The 19,397-nt window shown below is 48.2% G+C and overlaps 1 protein-coding gene across 1 annotated transcript in view; it reads right to left on the bottom strand.

Annotated features, from left to right (window-relative positions):
- FAM135B (family with sequence similarity 135 member B) overlaps window positions 1-19,397 on the bottom strand; it is a 111,684-nt gene that overhangs the window by 59,355 nt on the left and 32,932 nt on the right. The gene's annotated exons all lie outside the window — the stretch shown is intronic.

The following is a 19,397-nucleotide window of genomic DNA, read 5'->3' as shown; positions in this document are numbered from 1 at the left end:
CTAGAATTACCTATATATCTCTGGATACTCATCTGGATACTCATATATAGACAATAACATGGTACAGTTGAAGGAGCTCTTAGCTTAAATGTTGAAAGAACTGATATTGGAATCTCAATATCCTCTTCCATAGGATGGGAAAAAAATCAGCCTTACTGCTGCCCAGAGGGTTTCTCATCTGTTCCCTCATCATTGCCTTCCACAGCAACAAGGAGTGAGCATCCTTCCACGTGCAAGGCACTGGCTACACAGTATTCAAGAAAGACACAGTCCCTTCCTTGAGCTTTTGCAGTGGTGGGGACAGATTGGGAACAAGATAAGACATAGAATGTTACAGGAAAAGAATCATGGGAAGAAGACAGGAAACGTAAAGGGTTTCTTCTGGGCAGGCTATAAGTTGAGAGAATTCTCATTTCTATAACAAAAACAATCTGTCTCTGCTAAGTGACAGAGGGAATATCTGTGGAAGGCATTTTTAAACTACATCCTTTCATACCAACTATAATCGATAGACTCTAATGGATGCAAATTTAGTGTTTATGGAAACATGATAACTGAGATTACTTCCAATGATGTGAGCAATGAGACTCTGGCGGAAAACAAAAACCAAATCTATGTAAACGTAGCTTTTGAGTTAACCAAAACTTTTTTTGTGCACGTGAGTCAAAACAGTAATAATTCTATTTCTATTACTTCTGTTTGTAGCTGTGCTAAAAACAGGGAAGAAATAAAAACTGGAGACGAACGTGCCCACTTATTCAATCTTCACCACGTGCTGGTCACTGCAAGTACATTAACCATGAGAACAACCCATGGGGCTGGCATTATGTTCTGTTGAGAATGAATAAGTAAGTTAGTGCAATACACAAAATTCACAGAACAATCACTTCAGAATTATATGGAGTTGGGCCAGAATTTCCATTCAAGTAACTGCCCTTAGGAAAGACATCTAGTCTGTCAAAGGCTTAGTTTCTCCACCTGTAGAAAGGGCCTCACGCTTAGAAATGTCGGTGGATGTAGAAGACACAGAAGAAATGACTTTTGCAGAAACTGAACACTGGGTATAACATAGTGCCTCCCAATGTGTGCTATAGCCACTGAGTCTACACTCCTGAGACCTTGTTCAATGACCTGTCTCCCCTGAACACACACACACACACGCACACACACACGCACACACACTATGTGTGAATAGAATGGTTCCTCATTACAGAGCAACACAGAAACAGCTTACCGGGCATTGGTAATATGCCCTTCAAGAAAATTAAATCTAACCAAACTAGCAAATAAAACCATTTCTAAGATCTCAGTAATAAACATAAGTTGAAATGAGTTGAACACATTACAGGTAGATGATAAATATCATGTGCTACTTACCAGGAGGAGCCAATACACGCTACATGGGCAAATGCCATTAATAAACACACAGCTGAACACCAGCAATTTGGTCTCCATGGGAACAGAAGGTGATATCACACCACTGTTCTTTGATGGATCTTTTATTATTTCAGTATTTGAAAACTGATTTTTCAAGAGGATAGAAACTATCAAACATATTCAATTATGCATAACATTGGAGATACAAAGTGTGGGGTCTGGAATATTCCTTTGGTCCTGCTCATTTTTCAGGGAGGAAAGAGGACACTGATTAGGGGAGCAGGCCGATACTTTGGAGAAGGGATCACAATATCCAGTTGTCCTGTGATTACTAGAATTGCCAAGCCCTGAACCTGCCCCTGGAAGCATTCATCCCAGAGGACCGACTTCCTGCCTTCAGTCATTTAACGAACGCCCACCAGGGACCAATGAATGCCCAGCACCCTAATCAACTCAGGGAGACCACTCAACAATCATGCAATAAAGAACTTCAAATCTGGTTAAATATTTGAGATCGAGACTAAGAAAATATCAAAAGAGCAGTTTAAGGTAACATGGGAAAGGCCATACCATTCCCTAATTCATCAAAAACAGGAGTCATGCTTGGATTTTCTCCTTCACCTAGATCTACTTATTCTCCTGCTAAAATGCTCCCCACTCTTTACCCTGCCTCACTTTCTTCTTTCATTCCTTGGGTTCGGTTCTGGCCTGGATTGCTCTAAGGGCCTCCTGCCTGTTCTATTCCCTTCCTCTAGGAGCTTCTTGGGTGAGATACATGGGTACCCCCTCCTGCTAGGGATTAGCAGTTACTAGAAACCAAGAACAGTATTAACAGCTTATGGGAGGCTGGCCTGTGCTTCGCAGCATCTTATGTATTTTAATATGTTAACTCATTTACTTCTCACCCCAAACCTGTGAGTTTTACACAGTAATGTTGTTTTGTATCTTACTGATGAGTTTGCCTCAGATATAGAAAAGAAAAAGCAACTTGCATAGGATGATACACACCTTCACACACCTGCTCACACACAAGAAGTGGCTGAGTCTAGAACAGAACATAGCAATGGGGATTGGAGTCTATGGTGGGTATCACAAGCACTTGCACTCTAGTAGGTATTTAACTTGGGTGATAAATGTTTGGGTTACCCAAAGATGACAAGAGCCTCCTGGCTCATGGCTGGATCATCATTCTAGCCTGGAATCCAGAGACAACCTGCCATTTCTTTCAGACCCAGCTTCCTTCTAAATGCAGTTCAAACATGACTTTGGTCAGCTGCAGTGCTGCTCCTCTCTCTAGGGCAGCCTGTAAAGGCCTTGTGGCATTCAGCTGCTAGGAAGAAGCAAATAGCTTCAATTCTGGATCCTGGAAACTCTGAAGCCAGGGTTCATATTCTAGGTGCTGCCCAGTAACTGGCTCCTTGAGCTTTATGTGTTTTCCTTTCCTCATCTTAAAAATGACATGAATAACAACCTGGCCCAGAAGCTGTCATTATAATTAAATGAGTAAATCAGTGTAAATATCTTAGAAGTATATTTGGCACATCAATGATGGTAGTGATGGTGGTGATGGTAAGGATAAATAAGCCATGTGTATATACCTCTACCCCCTAAAAGACTTCTAGGAAAATACATATTCAAGGCCTCTATTCAATTAGCTTGTGTAGATTTCAGCTCCTGGTTTACAAGGAAACAGAAAATATAGTAACAGCAACAACAGTGTCTGTACCTACATCCATATTTAAAGGTTCCACCAAAAGGGGGGTTGGAAGGAGGGGCGGCTGCTTGAGGCAACAAGGAGTAACAGAGACCAAGGTCACACTCTCATTTGTAAAACTAAAAATCCACATAAAAACATGAGGTAATGGTTTCAGACATCGGCCATCAGGCTGCACAGACTACAACTGAAGTGAGTTCTACTACTGTCCTAACATACTGTCCGCAGGAACTTTCCAGGACATGACATGAGAAGGCGGAGCTTATGAAAATCCTAGAAGCCTCCCTGAGTCAAGCAGATGGGGCTGAGAATTCAGAAGACTAATGGCCCAGAGTTCACAAGACACGGCGCTAGGGATGAGAGTACAGGAAACAATTCCCAGAGCTTGTACACAACTGGGCATGATGGGTGCATCCACAGACCAGTAAGACTTCACAATTCATGGGACAATGAGCAAAGCTCAGAGGGGCACTATCTCAGCAGCTGGATAAAATTAGCCCTAGAAGAAAAGCTTAAAAGCAAGCCTTGGAAGGATCAAACTGATTATAAAAAACTTAAATGCAAAAAAAAAAAAAAAAAAAAAGAAAGAAAGAAAGAAAGAAAGAAAGAAAGAAAGAAAGAAAAGAAAAACTTAAATGCATCCCATAATGAAGCTCTCTCCCTATGTATATACACTGATATAAACATATTTGTTTTATATGTACTTGTTATTATAAATACATATTTTATTTTTACTTCATTTACATAATGAAAATGAAACTATTAACACAATGCCTGGCATGGAATCAAAAGTACTAGACATACAGAGTCAGGGATATGCAACACATAAGGGGGAGAAAAGTAAAACAGTAGAAACTGATACAGAAAAAAAATGACACAGATGACAGAGTGGCTCTCAGCAAAGAGAGTTACAGTGAGGAAAAGGAGGTGAGGTAGAGATGGGAGGTGGAGACACGGGGGGGGGAGGAAGGAGGAGATGGGGAAGGAGGTAGAAGCAGAGAGAAAAGGGGGTGAAAGGAGCAAGTCATCAAAGCAGAGGGAGATTTGAGGGGAGAGCTGAGGGGAGAGACAGGTTATAAGAGGGTAGGACAGAGTTAGGGGCAGGACCAGAAAGTGACAAGAAAGCACATAAATGTGACGACACAAAGAGAGTGGAATAGCATTGCCTACTCTGTTTCTTTATAACTCTTATCACAATGATAGCTTATGACTAATTTATATAATTAGGTATTTAACAACATATGAGCATGCCAGTGCTCTGCTTATCCATGAGTCCAGGACAGCATGTGTCTTACTCACTGCAGTTTTACTGAAGATGATCACAGTCCAAGAACATAGAGAGTGACCAGGTTGGCGAATACATTAAAGAAGAAAGGGGACAAGTATTATTGTTACTTTACTGACCAGGGGAGGCTAAGTCTTGAAGTTTTGCTGACTGACTCAAGGACAAAAGCTCGTAATGGCAGAGTCCAATTTAGAGATGGATGTCTTAGCTCCAAGTCCAGGGATTCCTAAGAGCCAGAAAATAAAATTATTCTTTTTGGTAACTCATGCCAAGTCTTCAACTCTTCAGTGAATAGTTGTGATCACATTATAATTTGTATTTTCTCAGAATGGAACAGTTACAAGCACAAAAAAAAAAAATCAGAGAGCATTTCTGCTATATTTAGGAAAAAGAAATGTTCTGTACAAGCTGCAGGTGAGGGCAAGGACACCAAGGGACAGTGCGTGTTAGTGTGGGAGGCTGCTGCTAAAGAGAGGAGGCTCCTGGGGAGCCTGAGTGGCTTAGTTGGTTAAGCGTCTGCCTTTGGCTCAGCTCATGATCCTGGGGTCCTGGGAATCGAGCCCCACATTGGGACCCTGCTCAGCAAGAGTCTGCTTCGCTCTCTCCCCACCCCTCACTCTCTTTCTCTCTCTCTAAAATAAATAAAATCTTTCTTAAAAAAAAGAGAGAGAGAGAGAGAGAGAGAGAAGAGGTTCTTTACACTGTGGACTAGGTCCTTCCACATGTAGATCTTAAGGTTACGCACACAGCACACAGGTGTTACACAGTGTGCCACACACAGCTATCCTTTGCAGCTTCCTATCTGTGTAACCCGAGGCAAGTAAGTTCCTTTCTCTGAGCCTCAGTTTCCTTGTGTCCAAAATGCAGGTGATTAGGTTTAGCTCAGAAGGTTGTCAAGGGCATTAAATAGGATGAAGCATAGAGACAGTGTCAATAGCCCCATGACAATGGTTACTCACTTAGGGTCCACATGTGGGGGTAACTACTGTTCTGGAGGAACAGTTACTGCTCCCAACACCTGTGGTCTCACAGCTCAAAGTCTAGTGAGGGACTGGCTAGAAAACTGGCAATGCCAACAAAATGCAAAGGTTGCAGTGGTAAGAGTAAGCAAGAAGTTATCTGGGACCCAGAGAAGGGCCTCCTAGCCCAGCCTGGGGTCAGGGGAGAGGGGAGAAATGGGGAGGCTTTCAGAGGAAAGGATCCCTAAGGAAATATACAGAAGTATATGTGGTGGGGCTTCCACTGCCTTCTTCACAGACACAACACAAATCCCCAGTCCAGCCAAGAATGTTCTGGAGCTCTGACTCCATGTGGAGTGCTCTGTGCATTACCTCTAGCTCAGAGGTGATGAGTGCAAGGACTAGAGTGATAGATCTTAGGTTGGAACCCAAGTTCTGTCCAACTCCAAAGCCTATACATGTTGGTCCATTCCAGGAGCCCTCAACAGGAGGAGGCATCAGAACCACCTGGGGAGATGTTTTAAATTCTGTGGTCTAAACCCCAATCTAACTGTGCCTAAACAAAATCCCTGGGAGTTGGGGCATCTGGGTGTCTCAGTGGTTGAGCGTCTGCCTTCGGCTCAGGTCATGATCCCAGAGTCCCTGTGGGGAGCCTGCTTCTCCCTCTGCCTGTGTCTCTGCCTCTCTGTGTCTCTCCTGAATAAATAAAGTATTTTTAAAAAGTCCCTGGGAGTAAGGCTCAGATTGGCATATTTTAAAAAAGCTCCCCAGGAGACTCTGCTGTGCATTCCTGGTTTATAACTGCTTCTCCCTTTCCAACTGCAGGGGCAGCCCCAGGGAAAGGGTCTCTCTGTGGGTGACTTTGTACCATGTTCAAGGCTGTTTACCACCACTGAGCTACTAAGAGGTATGAATTTGTTGGACTTCTGATGTCTATACCTATGTTAACATATACGCTGACAGCAGGGAAGCTGTGAAGCTTGACAGGCATATGTTGGCAGTGGATAGGCCTGGGTTTGACAAGGTAGGTTGATAGGCTGAGCTGAGCAGCCGATTCCCCTGAGCCAGCTTACTGGGGGAGGGAGGAGGGGAGGTGGCACACATGCCAGCCTTGAGGCTGCCTATCTCAATTTCTCTCTCTTCCTCTCAAAAGTGCAAGCCGATCTTTAGTCCAGGGTGAGACCAGGAAGAGGAGGAAGGAGGGCAGAGGGCAGGTAGGCCTGCAAGTCCTACCTGCATGGTGGGGAGGGGCTCTGATGACCTCCTGGTTTCCAGGACTCTCCCCACCCTCTGCCTGCAGCATCTGCCCCGCTCGGCCAGGTAACATCTTAGATGGAGGAGTGAAAAGCAGCAGCCTTGGAAAAATAGGCTTGCTCCATCCTGCTCCTCTGCTTATTGGGTTCAAAACAGAACATGGCTGGGATGCCTGGGTGGCTCAGTGGTTGAGCATCTGCCTTTGGCTCAGGGCATGATCCTGGGGTCCTGGGATTGAGTCCCACATCGGGCTCCCTGCAGGAAGCTTGCTTCTCCCTCTTCCTATGTCTCTGCCTCTCTCTTGTGTCTCTCATGAATAAATAAATACAATATTTAAAAAAACAACAACAGAACAGAGATACTTTGGTGGAAACTGCCTCATTTCTTCTGCTAACATAACTGGATGTGCCTGTGTAAGCACTCACATGTGTATGTGTGTGCACATCACACTCACAGATGCTGACAATTCTGTTGCCCAACAGCCGGTTAGCTGCTAGGTTCTTTCATTATGGGGGGATGTCATTTAAGAGGGTCACTGAGTTCATTTCCTGTGTGCTCTGCATTACACCTGCTGTGTATCCCTCCTTTGGCACCCTCAGAATGGGACCTGCTAGAATGAGCCTAAGGGAATCACCACCAAGGACGTCTGGACCAGGCACTGGAGACCTGCTGTGATCTGGCCCATCCTCCGTTAAACCCCACTATGAACCCTGGAATTCAAGACCATGATATAGTCTCTAAACAGGTTTTGTGCATCAGACTTCTGGTCTTTGATATCTACGGACGCCTTTCTCCAGAGACCCATAGTTACAGTCAGGGTAGGTTTGACAGAGCTGCAGTAACAAATAAGCCTGAGAAATCCATGCACAACACTGTGGGAGCTGAGTCATCACCCACACAAAGGCCACCGTGGATCAGCAGTATTGTGGGCAGTTTTCCTGTAAGCAGAGACTCAGGGACCCAAGCGTGTCCCATCTTGTGACACTCCCTTTGCCATGTACTCTTCAAAGACACCACAGAAGGACAGATAGCCTGGAGCATCATGCACAATATTTTTTTTTTTAAATTTATTTATGATAGTCACAGAGAGAGAGAGAGGCAGAGACACAGGCAGAGGGAGAAGCAGGCTCCATGCACGGGAGCCGATGTGGGATTTCGATCCCGGGATCCCAGGATTTTGCCCCTTGGCCATAGCCAAGGCCAACCACAGGCCACCCGGGATCCCCATGCACAATATTTTTAATGGACAATTCATATGACCCTCAACTATCTGCAAGGGAGGCTTGGCAAAATGTCTTTACATGTGCGCATTAAGAGAAATGAGATTGGTGAGGACACAGCCAGTCGGCCACCACCATCATCCTGACCACCAAGCCTGCTCCATTCTTCTTCCTATCCCTACTACACTTCACACAAGATGGGGGTGGCCCTGGTCACAGGCATTCACGGCCTCCTATTCCAGCTGTAGGATTTCTGGGTGGTGGAGGGTACTGTTGATGCTGGAGCTGATATGGACTTATTATCCCAACAGCCAGAGACCTAAGAATATAAGTTAACTGCCCTTCTCAATGGGGAATGGTAGACACAGGAAGGAGTAATGGACATGGATGCTCCCATTTGGGATGGAGAAGAGTGAAGGATTCACAGCAGACATTGATCTGCTGGGTTCTAGATGAGGCATATGATGGAACTCCTCAGTCCATCTCCCTGGATCCATGCAATCCACAGTCCCTGGGTCTCCTGCTCCCTGGGAGCCTGGGGTGGCAGGGGGCGTGTGGTCCCTTGAGGGACACACACCAGGAGGGAGCCCCAAGGGTTGAGATGAGCCCCGAACAGCCAAACAGTCTTGCAGCCCAAGCTTGTGGTTTCTTCAGCAACACAACTTTGGGGGAAATTTTGCAGGCTGTCAATCTATTTGTTTCCAGTCATCTCCCTGGGCTCTTAAATCTGCTGCATTTCTCTGGGCCCCAGGCCTCTGTAGAAACTAAACAGGAGCTGCCTTGGAGCTTTCTGGGTAGACACATAGGAGAGCTGAGGCATTAATCTGGTTCTTGCCTCAAGTCACCATCACTTTATTCAACCAAGAAGTTTTCTTGGGGGTCTGTCGAAGTTCCTGGGTGTTGGTTGTTTTGAAAACAACCTCCGTGTGTTTGTTCAGAAAGAGAAACAGGCTTTTCCAACGTTGCCAGTCCCCAAATGCCCACAAGGACTTTCCCTGTCTGTCCCCCCTGCTGTCTGCGTGAAAGCCGGCTGATTCCTATCCTGAGCTCACCTGCCTCTGCGACACTTCTCCAAACACAGCTACGGGTGCTGCAGAAGCATGGCTGATGCTCGCTCTCCCAGCTTCTTCCTCCAGGGCAGCCGTTCTCAGCCAGGGCCGGTTCTGCCTCCCGGGGGTGTGTGTCAGTGTCCAGGGGGCATTTCTGGTTGTTGCAGGGGGGTGGTGCTTTTGGCATAACAGCATAGAAACCAGGGATGCTGCTAACATGCCCTGAAGTACGCGGGGCAGCCCCCATCCCTATGCCCCCCAGCAAAGAATTATCCCCAAATGTCAGTAGTGCTGGGGCTGAGGGCCTGCCCGAGACACAGCTCAGCAGCCTTGGGTCTGCCTTCCATGGCCCCAGAGCCAACCAAATGCTCTGCCCCTGTGCAACGCAGATCCCCGTGTGCCCACCTTCTGACAGCTAGGTCTCCACTTCTAGATTCCTGCTCACTAAGGTCAATGCCATGCTTTCAGGTTTTTGGTAAGGCGAGACCACAGAATGTGCGAGTTTTTATTATTATTATTATTATTATTATTATTAATTATTAAAGTAACACTAACTTCTGTGATAAGCTATCCATAAATCTCAGTTACTGAACATGGTTTTTTTGTTGTTTTCCCAAAGTCCCATACCGCTCAGTGGCTCTCCTGTGTGGCTCTCCACCAAATGGTGTCTCCTCACCCCAGTCCTTTTGTTTTGTGCCACCGCTGTCCCCAAACACAAGACCCCTGAGGTCACCATCGAAGAAAGGAAGCCTGGAGCATCAAGTAAGATGCACGGGGAGTAAGGAGGAGAGAGGCTCATGTCATTTCTGCCCCCATTTCACTGACCAGAGCCTAGTGTCCCGGCCTCACAGAGCTGCAGGTGTGGCTGGGAAGAAGGAGGGGAGCGTGGGGTCCCCTCCTCAATGTCTCCACACCTGCCCCACCTGCACAGCAAGGTTCTGCATCTCCCGAGTTGGCCCGTCTGCCATGGGCACAGCACACTCTCTGGGGAAAACCGGCTCTGGAGGCTTGAAATCCTGGCTCCCGTGTCAGTGTCCATTCCACTGAGACCACATCGCATAGGAAAGGCCTTCTCTACATCCACCGGCTGATGTCTACCCAGCTGGATGGTGGGGGAGAACCAAATGCATTGCCAGCATTCTGGGTAAGTCAGTTACGGGCTCTTGGCATTCAGCAAGACGTGGTTTAGAGATTTGGGACACATATCCAGGGTGAAAGGTTTCATGTCCAGACCTGGTGTTCAAATTCCCACAACATGGGACACACCTCGACAAGAGTCTGATCTAACCCCCTGCCCTTTAGGACTCGGGCCTTTAGGACTCGAATTCTGCTCCGTCTCCTAACCACCACCTTGCTAGCACGGCTGCATGCGGGGTGCTGGCTGGAGCCCAGCTGACCCTGCGGGGGAGCGAGTGCTGCAGGGGAGCTTGCTGCAGTGCCCGACAGTGGCTACCCCCGCTGCAGGGTGTGCAATCCGAAGATCCTGCCAGGCACCGTCTGGGTGCTTCACCCCCGCGCCGTGCTTGCGCATCACCATCACCCTGGGGGCTCAGCCGGCTTCCTCAGCACACAGTCTGCAGGTTCCTGCAGGTGACAGCTCCCCACCACCACCTCAGGAGCCTTGCTCGCCTCCCTCCCCACCTCAGTCACTTGGTCCCAGGCCCAGGGCTGCAGGCGTCTCATCACATCACTTTCTCCCACGCCAGGCCTTGGCCACCGGACCCTGAGCTCAAACATTCTTCCTCTTCCAGGGCCACAGTGAGTCCAGAGGGTGCCCTTATGCTAACCAGAGTTTCCCTCTTGGGTGGATGAATGGGGAGAGGGAAGGGCCCTTGTCTGGGTGGAAACGGCCAGAGTGACACACAGCTTGACAAGTGGAGGGTGGGCGGGATGTCAATCCCAACTCACCTGCTCCTCCAGGTGTCTTTGTGTAGTATACAACTTGCACAGCTGTACAGGGCAGCCCTAGTCACCACTCCCTGCCCTCGCCTCTGGCTATGTCTCACCCTTCACATCACAGCCTAAATTCCCCTTGCTCAAGGAAGCTCCTCTGTATGCAGACCAGGCTGGGTTCCCCAGAACAGCAGTGCCTTTGCATTTGTGAGGATATTATTAAGTAGAGATCAATGTGTCTGCTTGCACGTGTATCTTGCTCCTAGCTGAACTCCCAGGGCTAGCGCTGCAGGTTAGATATGCAATACGATGTTTATAAAATGAAGGATCAAATACGCGTACAAACACATATCCAGCCTCAACACAAGTGCCTGGCCCTCGACTTTATGCCTTTTCTCCCGGGACATCCTCCTCATGGCAATGGTACCCCATTGCTGGCTCTTGAGCAAGTGGATAATGGAGGCAATTGTCATACGGACACCCGGCAGGCTGCTGGTGTGCTGGACAATATGGAACAGGATCTGCCCAAGAGCTCAGCTCTGGTGCCTGAGCAGCAGCACACAAAGCCCTGACCTCCCAGAGTCCCTAATGCTCCCAGTTCAGGCTTCCACGTGACACACCATGACATGCATAAGGTGGGCACAGGCAGGAAAGTGGCAAAGAGCTCTGGAGACTGTCAGCCTACTGTGAGGGTCCTCGTTCCTGCTTAAAACTCTGGTGACTGAGCCAGCCTGTCATCTGTTGGCTTCCTCAAGGCGACCGCTTGGTGATTCATCCTGGGATAGAAGGGTGACATGTCCTTGGAGGGATTTAATTGTGAGCATTAAGATGAGTGGCTATGCCCTCACGGAATGCTTTTAAGTGGAGCCGAGTGATGCATTAAGCAATTATTACATTCAGACAAGACAGCAGAGACATGTCCAAAGTGTAAATGTAAGAGAGAGAAAATAGCAGGTTAGGGTACCTGTGTGGTCAAAGAAGCGTCATAGTGGTGGCGACCACTGGGTTGGGCTTTGAAGGATAAATAGGAGTTCTTGCAGGGGAAAGCGTGATGAAAGAGGGTCAGAGGATGATATCTAGGGCAGAACGAGTAGCAGATGCCCCCTTCTTTGAGTTAAATGCTCATTTAAAAAATGTAAATGATGGAACACCTGGGTGACTCAGCAGTTGAGCATCTGCCTTCAGCCCAGGGTGTGATTCCGGAGTCCCGGGATCAAGTCCCACACTGGGCTCCCTGCATGGAGCCTGCTTCTCCCTCTGCCTGTGTCTCTGCCTCTCTCTATGTGTCTCTCATGAATAAATAAATAAAATCTTAAAAAAAATAAATAATAAAAAACCGTAAATGCCTAAATCAGGGTCACCCAAAATGGATGCTCTCAGCCATTCACACTTTAGCATGAATCAAATTTGCCAGTTCTCCTTGTTAGGTAGCTAGCTCACAGCCAGCCCTTCGGACCCATGACAGATGACCACCACCTGTGCTTATCCTTCAGGTTCCTGCGTTCTACTTGAGTTACAGCCAGGACATCCCTTCATCTCTCCGCTCTGCTCGCCTCCCCTGCACCTTGCCCACTCCCTAGTGGGCCGCCGCAACAGCGCACAAGCTTCCTCTCTGCCCCGGCCCTACCTCCTCCAACCAATCCTGTACGGAGCAGCAGAAGAACACGTCCTATCGCACGGATCCCCTCATGCAGTATTGCCGTGGCTAACCAGCCTTACAGGGCTCCCGCGGATCGGGCCCCCGGTGACCCTCCCAGACCCAGGTCTGGCCGCACTCACCTCCCTGGCGGCCCCAGAAGGGACATGCCCTTTCCCTCACTGCCCTCGCCTTCACGCTGCCCTTCCTCACCCCTCCGCTCCCCTCCACAACCGACAGTTCACCCCCTTCTGATTCACATCAGTGCTCCTTCACTCTGGGAAGTGTTTCTGGACCGTGTCCCAGCCCCGGGAACCTGGTCCTGTTTGGTTCTTCATGAGCAGACACCAGCACCACCGAAAATGGCTGATTTCCTGCCGTGTCAGTTCCTGTCTGGGGTCTGCGTGTCTCTCCCTAGGCTGGGCTCGTTCACTCCATCACTGGGGCAATCAAGTTAGGTGCTCTGGGAAAACATGTTAAGTAAAGCAAGAAATAAAGTTTCAAGGAAAAGACATTCTTTCTTTTAAAAATGATGGGCCAGGGGTGCCCGGGTGGCTCAGTCGGTTGAGCATCTGATTGTTGATTTTGGATCAGGTCATGATCTCGGAGTCATGAGATCAAGCCCTGCATCAGGCTCTGTGCTGGGCATGGAGACTGCTTAAGATTCTCTCTCTTCCTCTCTCTCTGCCCCCCACCTCTCTCCCTCCTTCTCTTAAAAACACACAAACAAACAAAACAACAACAACAACAAAAAACCTAACTGAGCCAGAGGACTTGGAAGGCCCCTACTAATGTGTGGCTTTGGAAGACAAAGGACATAGAAAACCACTAGTCCACGGCAAGAGATGGAAATAGAGGCAGAGTCCTACATCCTGTTCCTCCAAGTCCCTCCCTCCAGGAAGCTCTCCATCAATCAGCCCGGGTGGTGAGCCCCTGTCTCAGGTGTCTCAGCAAACTACAACACTCAAGACGAATTCTTTCTTAATGTTTATCTCCCATCAACTTACTTTTTCAATATCTTTCTCTTTTCTGCCTAAATTACCAACTCCATAAGGGTAGGTTCGGGGCTGACTTGTTGATGGTAGTTCCACTTCCTCTTCCACCTGAGTGTTAAATACAACCGCTGTCTCGATGAGAGCAGAAAACGTGGCTTAGGCTTCGGTTCCTCAACCATCAAAAGGAGCAGACATCAGCAGAGACACCTGTTGCCACCCGCCCGCTCGGCAGTAAATATGCAGCCCATGGCCACCCACTTACTGGGAGGGTCCCAGGATGGAGAAGGTAAAAGCAATTCAAAGGGGACCCAAGGTGAGTGCCGGACACCAGGGGACCTGGGCACCTATCTAGCTCCCCAAGGACCAGCTGCCCAATGCCTGGAGACTCTCCGAAGTTACTAGAGTTTTAGATTCCTCACCTGTAATGATGTGAATCTATTCCAGGAGCCGTGAGGAAGCACAGCAAAAACGGTCAGCATACAGCCTAACACGTGTAAGGGCTCAACATGCAGCTGACATAGTTACATCAGAAGGCCAGTGGGATGGGTGGTGATGTCATCCCAATACCCCTGGGTCAGAGGGGAGGGAGTGGAGAGAGAGGGATCCCTAAAGGACTAAGGAGCTTTCCCCTCAGGAGTCCAGGCAAACCTTACAGGGTGAACATGTTTCATGCTCCCCCTATAGGAAAAGAAGACAAAACAGAGGCTCAGAGTGGCCAAATGACTTGCTGAGCTCTCACAGGCCAACCTGACCTTGCCTTGCAGGTTTCCGTACTCGAGCCCAGTGTTCTTGCCTGAGTGCTCTGCTGCCCCCCCCTCACCTGGTGACCACTTAGCCTGCGTCCACGGGGTGTCAGCTGCACTGGACACAGGACAGGCTGGGAAGGGATACCTCTGGCCCATCCTTGCCCCCTGACATCCCATTGCGCCCAGAAACTCCGGAGAGGAAGAAGGCCTCCGAAGTCAGGTGATGATAAAGGCGGTTTTCGCTAATGAAAAGGATGGGGCATAAATAAGTGATACTGCAGACTTTTGCATGAAAAGCCCATTTTCACGGATTTATATTCTTTTGCAGAAATGACCCATGGAATTTCATACCCACACGAATGCAACGTGCCAGGGAGTCAAAGCCTGTCATAGCTCTGTGCCAGGTAGCAACTTGCTGTTTGTTTTGCAAGGTTTTAGTAAATCAGATCAGGGGGTCCCTGAGTGGCTCAGCGATTTAGCGCCTGCCTTTGGCCCAGGGCGCGATCCTGGAGTCCTGGGATCAAGTCCCACGTCGGGCTCCTGGCATGGAGCCTGCTTCTCCCTCTGCCTGTGTCTCTGTCTCTCTGTCTGTCTCTCTCTCATGAATAAATAAATAAAATCTTTTAAAAAATATAAAATAAAATAAAAAATCTTAAAAAAAAATAGTAAATCACATCATCACGTACATGAGAAAGCGTTAGAGGATCTCATTCTCATGGAGAAGATAAGTACGACCATGCTTGACATCTTAATTGCTGAAATAGCAGACATCATTAAACCCATTTTTTAAGCGATAAAATATGTTTTTCTTTAAATAACTATTGAGATTCCCTGATGACTTCTGATTCTTCCCCAGGTAGTTAACCTGACAGCGTGTTGCTCACAAATTTCAAACGGTTGTTCCTCTGTGCTCAAGCATCTCACCACCACACCAGTGCTCATGCCACACACTCCCCATGCAGGCATCACGCTGGGGCCAAGGAGGGAGCTGAGTTCTAAGCGTGCACCTGCCCACCACAGGAAAATTGTCTAGGTATATGGGGCACTGCTTATTTAGGTCTTATTTAAGACCTTATTTAATCAGGAAGTAAAAATGAGGGCTAATCGTAATTGTTCCCAGAGCCGAATAATGCCTTTGATGGGCCCCAGGCACTTTTCATCTGTTAGAAAATATAAAAGAAATATAAACTTAAAATTCTACTTTCATGACTGCATTGATATAATTATATACCATCTATCTGTCCATCCACACATACTTTGTCTTGATTTTCCAAGAAATTAAAACATTTCATTGGTCCTTCAAGTATTGTGATGCCCGTGTCCTGTCTACTGTGTCTGAGGGCTACGTTGGCCGTGGTCACTCCTCAGACATCATCAAGAACCTGATGATAAGGACATCTGGGTGGCTCAGTGGTTGAGGGTCTGCCTTTGGCTCAGGTCGTGACCCCAGGGTCCTGGGATCGAGTCCTGCATCAGGCTCCCGGCAGGGAGCCTGCTTCTCCCTCTATGTCTCTGCCTCTCTCTGTGTGTGTCTCTCATGAATAAATAAAATCTTTTTAAAAAGAACCTAATGGGGCAGCCCGGGTGGCTCAGCGGTTTAGCACTGCCTTCAGCCCAGGGCATGATCCTGGAGTCCTGGGATGGAGTCCCCCATCGGGCTCCCTGCACGGAGCCTGCTTCTCCCTCTGCCTGTGTTTCTGCCTCTCTCTCTCTCTCTCTGTGTGTGTGTGTGTGTGTCTCATGAATAAATAAATAAATATCTTAAAAAAAAAAAAAGAACCTAATGGGGGGATTCTTGGGTGGCTCAGTGGTTTAGCGCCTGCCTTCGGCCCAGGGCATAATTGTGGAGTCCCGGGATCGGGTCCCAAGTCAGGCTCCTTGCCTGTGCCTCTGCCTCTCTCTCTCTCCCTCTCTTTCTCTCTCTCTCTGTGTTTCTCATGAATAAATAAATAAAATCTTTAAAAAAATAAAATGAAAATGAAAAAAAATAAAAAGAACCTAATGCTATACCATCTCACCTCATCTATACCTCCAACGCTGAGGGAGCACCTACAGCATGCAAGCAGCTCAAGTGGGTGCCAAGGGTGACAGAAATGAAGATGCCCCAGGTGGAGGCTGAGGCTGCATTTCCCCATTAGAACCTTGTCACCAACTTCTTGTCTCATGTCCGAGACCTAATAGGTGCTTGCGGGATATCTGATGAGCAAATGGACCAATGGCAGGATCTCTGCTCATGGAGACGTCACAATCCAGAGGTAATACAGTGACGTGTTAATGGCAATAATGAATGTCTGTCCTTCGCTCTCGGACTCTGGATCCCCAAGAAAGGAATATGAGGATGTTTACAGTAACAAGCAAGGATAAGTTTAAAGCAAGGGTGAAGTACAAGGAACCCAATAAAAAGGGAGGCAAAGAGGTAAAAAGAAAGGCGAGACTAGGAGGTGATAGACGTCTGTCTGGAAGTCAGCCCTGTGCCTCAGTTTCCACACCCCAAACCCCACCAGACACATGCCTGCCTTGAGTGAGGGGCTGCTCAGCACAGGAGGCTTCGTGAAGCTCAGCGCTTCACCTCTGTGGGCATGTTATTCCCTCCCAGGAAGATGCCGTTTTGCAATTCTCGGCAATCTGACTTAAAAGGGAAGTGACTCCAGAGCTGCGATCTAGAATTTTCTCTCAGTGCCATGCTCCTGGGTCTGGAAAGCACCTTCGAAGTCACACTGAGGATGGAGGGGTTTCCCTCTGGCGGCCACCACATGCATCTCAGACACATTCATCTGCTCTGCAGAGCGCAGCCCGCCCCTAGCACGACTTCTGCGATTTCCACAGTGAGCCCAGGACCAGGGCCACTCAAGGGGCCAGCTAGACCACATCTGTTGGAAAGTGAAAGACCTGACAGTCTACTTGCAAGGGCTTTTGTTCTCCTGAATTTGGAAGTTCTGGGATTCCATGGGTTTCTGACACTCATGCATGGGCACTGCCCCAGGCATGCACACAGACAGAGCAGAACCACAGCCGGCCCCGCAGCGCAGGAGTCAGTGCCCCTTCCCTGGTCCCCCATGAGACCCTTCGGGGCTGAAGAATGGGTGTCGAGACTGCAAGAGGCTGCAAGGCTGTCAGCTTGAACTTAACCTCTATCCCAGGTCCTTTCTCTGTAAAAGGAAATGCGCCTCAGTGGTCGAGGAGCCCGTGTGCACCCACGACTTAAGAGAGCAAGTATCCAGACATTCGATGTGAAATGATTGACATCATTTTACACACCACTGCACAATTTTAAAGCTTCAGCTCCTGCTTTGTCTCATGCGCTAGACCCCAGGACCCACTGCAGGGGAGATAGAGGTGCTTTCTTTGTAGCCCTGCAGCACACAGGTGCTAGCACACAGTTGGGGCCTACTATGTGATCAATGCATGAGCACAAGCACACTGATGTCCCTGCCGGGGAAGGCCGAGCTCTGAGGACAAGGAGAGTCCTCAAGCCTGTGTGCCTCACCACCAGGCTGCTATCCTGCCCTCGGGCAGTGGAGCAACCCAACGATTTCGGTGGTGACACTGGGAGGGTGTGGCATACCTGGAGGGAAAAAGGGATTTGTTGGGTTTGGGTTTGGATTCCTGATCTTCAATGAGCGTCCGCCAGAGCCTCAACATTATTAAGTGTGATAGCAACTCCTATGTGTCAATTTTGCCAGGCCACAGTACCCAGCTCCTTGGTCAAGCATTATTCTAGATGTCTCTATAAAGTCATGTTTTAGAGATTAGCATTTAAGTCATCAGACTCTGAGGAAAGCAGATTATCCTCCATAACATGGGTGGGCCTCATCTAATCAGGCGAAAATCTTAATAGAAAGACTGATCCCCCCTCTCCCATACCCAAAAAGAAGAAATAATTTGGTCATTGGGTCAATAGACTGCCTCTGTGCTCAAACTGCAGCTTGGTCTCCAGCTGGAGTTAGTCTCTGGACTAACCTGATGATTTCGGACTTGCTGGCCTCTGTAATCACACGAAACAACCCCTTAAAATAAATCTGTGTGAAACATCCTCCTGGTTCTGTTTCTCTAGAGAATCTGGACTAATAAATCAAGCATGTGTCAAATGCCCCTAATTGCACCAGGCAGGGACAGGGAATCCTGGGTGGGGAGAGGGGGCCTAGCACAATCTCATCCAATCCTCGTTCTACACATTGGGAAACAGAAAGCCAGAGAGGGCAAGTGTCTGACTCAAGGTCACACAGCAGGTTGGTGCCAAAGCCAAGAACAAAAGCACACCTAAGACCCTCTGTTCGATGTCCTACCCATGAGACTCCATGGGGGCTCTTGGAGTGACATTCAATTTAATTATGTGGATAAACCAAAAGAAAAATAATCCAACAGAGGGTTTTACTGATCACTTTGTGCCAGGCTCTAGGCTCCAGGCTTTTATATGCTTATGTCACTTAATCTTCTCAGCAACCCTGCAAGGCAGGCATTAGTGTCCCTTTTTGACAGATAAGCTGCAAATCAGAGAAGGAAAATAATTCCCACAGGGCAAAGCTGCTGGCTTGTGATGGGGAGGGGATGCGAGCTCCAAGTCTACATCAGAGGCTCCACCTCCAGCGAGCTGCGTAAGTGGAGGGAGGGGCTTGGCTACTGGAGAAGGGACCCTCGCCTCCCATGTTTTTTCACATGGTCAGCTCATTTTGCTATGGAACTCTAGTTTCTGCAAACATCTTTGCACGGAAAGGCTTATTTTGAAGGGAACACCTGGCCTCTAATCCTTCCAGCTGATGCTGCAGTCTGCACGGATTCCCATGTTATTTGCTAATGCACTGGGCTTCTCGGGGATTTGGATGCTCAGCTCCTAGGGGAGGAAGGGGGAGTGGATTTTATTCTCTGCTTGGCAGCCCTTGCCTGGTGGGAAGGCATGGGGTGGGTGCGCAGCACTGAGCCTGCATAATTGGATGGGACCCAGATGGAAAATACACAGGAAAAGAATCAGGTCCTGAAAATAACCCATTGAGCTAAGCTCCATGAGCAAGTTCACTGCTGAGCACCCACAAATAAGCTATTTTATCTGACTCTTGTAAAAGACAGGGATGTCTTCGTTGACACACATCCCCAAAAATAGCCAGGAAAAGAAATAGAAGGGGGGAAAAACTATACTGTATCATGTGCCTGCTATGGGTCTATTTTTGTACTGTCTTGATACATATTAACTCCTGAGATCCTCTCTAAAAGCAGGTATTATCCCATTCTCCAGTTGAGAACTTGAGTTTCCAAGGGTGAGTCAACTCCCCCA

Source organism: Vulpes lagopus, chromosome 9, assembly GCF_018345385.1.
Source record: "Vulpes lagopus strain Blue_001 chromosome 9, ASM1834538v1, whole genome shotgun sequence".
Taxonomy (NCBI): Eukaryota; Metazoa; Chordata; class Mammalia; order Carnivora; family Canidae; genus Vulpes; species Vulpes lagopus.
Note: the sequence above shows the minus strand (reverse complement) of the source record. Positions and strands in the feature narration are given on the sequence as shown.